Consider the following 3,361-nt stretch of genomic DNA (forward strand, 5'->3'; position numbering starts at 1 on the left):
CATTATCCATACTACTCGATCGACCAAAATTCCCATTCGATCGAGTAGTTTCTTCAACAGCATCACTCGATCGAGTAGAATATTCACTCGATCGAGCAGTTGGCTTTTCCTGTTCACTCGATCGAGCACTTTCTTCATCAAATCTACTCGATCGACCTCCAGAAACTAGTCGATCAAGTACCTTCTTAGTCGTCAGCTCATTTCCTTTGACAGAACACTGTTCATCAGCTATTGTTTCCTTCCTCGGGTCTGATTTCAACACTTTCGGTCCCTCATATGAACGACCGCTTCTCAGATTAATTAAATTTACCGTCTCATGTGGATTTTTGTCAGTTTGTGACGGTAAATGACCCGGTTTCCTTGCAGATTGATTCGCGGCTACTGGGCAACTTGAGTTTCAAGTGCCTTGATAGGAGCATCTTTTTGTTGGTCGCATAACTTCCACTGCTTTGTCAAAGACTGCAGCATAGTCTTCAACTCACCTATCTCACTTACCCCACCAGAAGACGAGACACCTTGATTAGGTATAGGAAAGGAAGGAGGCTTTTGAAAGCCTTGTTGAGTCTTATGTGGAGGGACATATGACTGCTGCTGGTGTGGAGGAGGGGTAGGATTAAGCACATTTTGACTTGTCCACCTCAAATTGGGATGGACCGCCCCTTGATTATTATAATAGGAACCCCCTCCTTGTCTGTATTGTAGAAAGGCAAGGACCTGTTCCTTCTCTGTAAGACAGCCAACAGCAGTATGGCCGTCGTTGCTACCACACCTCTCACATGTGACAATCTCCCCTTTAGTAAGCATATGGACCGTCTGAGGCTCCCCAACAGAATGTAACTCCAACTTGTCAAATCTAGCATTCATGGCTTCCAGCTGAGCCACAACTTGCTTATCGACTGCATGAACTGTTCTAATACCATCCCTCGGGTTTCCATATTCAGCACTGTGGTTCGCTATCTCTTCAATAAGGGCCCATCCCTTATCATCGTCGGTATTCTCTTGGAATCTCCCATTAGATGACGCATCAAGTATGGCTCTATGATCATCATACAGCCCATTGTAGAACTGGTTGAAAAGAAACCACGGGTCAAAACCATGGTGAGGAAGAGACCTCACCAACTTCTTAAAACGGGACCATGCTTCATAGAAAGTCTCAGCAGGTGCCTGCTTGAAACTCGTAATCTTTGCCCTCAGCTGATTAGTGCGCTGAGGAGGGAAATATCTCTTATAAAAAGCAAGAGCAAGGGTCTCCCAGTTTGTAACCCCTGCGGCCGTACGGTCCAAGTTAGTCAGCCACTCCCTAGCTGCATCGGTCAAAGAAAACGGAAATAGAACTTCCTTAATCTTGTCTTGAGTTACCCCCTTTGTGGCAGGGATAGTAGAACAGTAGTCCATAAAGACCTCCATATGCTTCCTCGGGTCTTCACCTGCCACACCTCTATAGAGATTTCTCTCCACCAGATTGATATAGGAAGGACGGATGTCAAATGTATTCCCATCCTCAGTCTGGAGATTGAAACCTTTAGGAATATACGATGCTTTAGGCTCCGAGTGACTAGCAATGTTCGGCATCTTTACTGGTTGATCGACAGAAATAGGAATGTCTTCTTCTAAAGACTGGTCTTCTGCGAAAAGAAAATGATGTAGCTCTGGTTCGAAAGTACTCAAGTCTTCCTTTCGTGATTCTCTTTGCAGACGGAGTCTATGCCTGAGCAGTCTTTCTGGCTCAGAATCAGCTGCAACTAACTCAAACTTGTCTGACCTAGGCATAAACTGATGGAAAAGTAGATCTATATACTTGACATATTCATATATGTTTTATTAATTTACTCATAAAATTAATGGTGATCTTATGCATGCAAACTTATAAACAAAATAAAGAAGAAACATTCATCCTTACATTGGAAATTCGGTTTATATGGGCACAAGGGAGATCACCTTCTCTCTTGTTCTTGTGCTTTCCTTAGTGGAAGAACTAAGATCCAAGTATAGGATCTCTCCCAAAGCTATATACCCAAAGCACACTCTTAATAAAATTAATATTATGTATACTAGACAATATTAATTTTGTAAAAATTGACCCAAAATAATTTGGTTTTATCTCCCAAAAACCGGTTAGGAGAGGAGAAGAGGAAGGTGAAATATTTTTATCTCTCTAAAATATTTTTGGTGGATGAATGAATGAATCAACAACATTGTAATGTATTGTTTTATCAAAATAATAAGGCAAAAAACCCCTTTGTATTTCCTATGGAAAACCGGGTAAGGGAAGAGGAGGGAAGAAAAGAGAGAGCCAATGCATGCATGAGTTTATCTTCACAATGTAAACTAGGTTGCATGGCTAGTCTATTAGGGAAATGATTGTGTTTTCCATTAACATAATCAAACACAATATTAGCCTAATCCTCCTCTTTATTTTCGGCACATATGGATAACATGGAATCCATTTTATTTTTGTCAATTGTCAATATGTCACATGTTACATAAATTTGTTATGTATTTTTAACATATTAAAAATCAACGTATTAATAAAAATACGTCATATACAAAAATCGACTTCGTAATTCATAATTACTTGTACCAAAATATTTTACCAATTATAAATCACAACAATTTGTATTTATAATAATTCATTCAAATTTAATTGTTTCCTTAAACAATAATTTCATCTGAGTAATGATACAATTCGATTACTCAGACCGTATCTCATTTTAATCAATTTCAATGAGATAAGTAAATATTACTTCCAAAATCGTCCGTCAATTTTAATTAAATTAATTGACTCGTAACGTTATACGATCAATTAATTGATCAATTAAGAGTGTTGCCCTATAGGTATGACCTAGGGGATCAACTGATCACCACCGTCGCACGACAGTAATGTTAAACTCTAGTCAGCCAATCATTACCGATATGTGTGGACCAGTTGACAGTAAAATTACTTCCCAATTGTATTCTTTATAATGAGACTTAAACATGTGATCATCATGATCAACAGTTGTGATCGCATTATTGTCGGAGGACACATATTCCAACAATCTCCCATTTGTCCTCGACAAGTGTGCGTCACCAATTCTCTTTCCCTATTACTATCTCCCACTCAATGCAAGGTGTCTTTCAGGTCGTACTTGCAAGTGATCATATCGAGAGTGGTTTCCTCGATCTGGAGAATAACTGATTGACCGGATTTATCCACCATGGATACATTCCGAGCGTGGCCACGCATTTCCAGTTCATTACTCCTCGAGTGGCCCTGAGATATTGTTATAACCCTGACTAGGGGTGGACAATTCCTATCGCACTCATTCCCTTCAACTAGCCACAGCCATCATAACCCAAAATATGCCCATTTGACCCCATT

General features: G+C 39.8%; 1 non-coding gene across 1 annotated transcript; it reads left to right on the forward strand.

Moving 5' to 3' along the window:
* The first annotated feature begins 1,090 nt into the window (after positions 1–1,090).
* On the forward strand, positions 1,091–1,196 carry LOC141603823 (small nucleolar RNA R71). Its single transcript, XR_012525672.1, has one exon. It is a non-coding gene; the product is annotated as a small nucleolar RNA R71 (small nucleolar RNA).
* Positions 1,197–3,361: the final 2,165 nt, after the last annotated feature.

The sequence above is a fragment of the Silene latifolia genome, chromosome 9 (genome assembly GCF_048544455.1).
Source record: "Silene latifolia isolate original U9 population chromosome 9, ASM4854445v1, whole genome shotgun sequence".
Lineage (NCBI taxonomy): Eukaryota > Viridiplantae > Streptophyta > Magnoliopsida > Caryophyllales > Caryophyllaceae > Silene > Silene latifolia.